Genomic DNA, 272 nt, shown 5'->3' on the forward strand with positions numbered 1-272 from the left:
GATAAATAAAACTTTGTTTCATGTCCCTTGTCTCGAGCCTCAGTAGCGTATTTACGTCGCAACTCGGTGTACAGGCTCTCACGGTCGTTATTCCCTATGTTCTCACAGAACACGTGCATAACCAGGAACTCATACCATCGCTGTGCCTTGTCCTTTGTTATATCTGGACGTTTAAGGTCAGCATCAAGCTTTAGAATATAACTCTGAATCGGAGTATTCTCAACTGTAAAATTGAAAGTCCTGGGCTTCGCATGTCCTTACTTAATAAGGAC

Source organism: Sphaeroforma arctica, assembly GCF_001186125.1.
Source record: "Sphaeroforma arctica JP610 unplaced genomic scaffold supercont1.3, whole genome shotgun sequence".
NCBI classification, from domain to species: domain Eukaryota; class Ichthyosporea; order Ichthyophonida; genus Sphaeroforma; species Sphaeroforma arctica.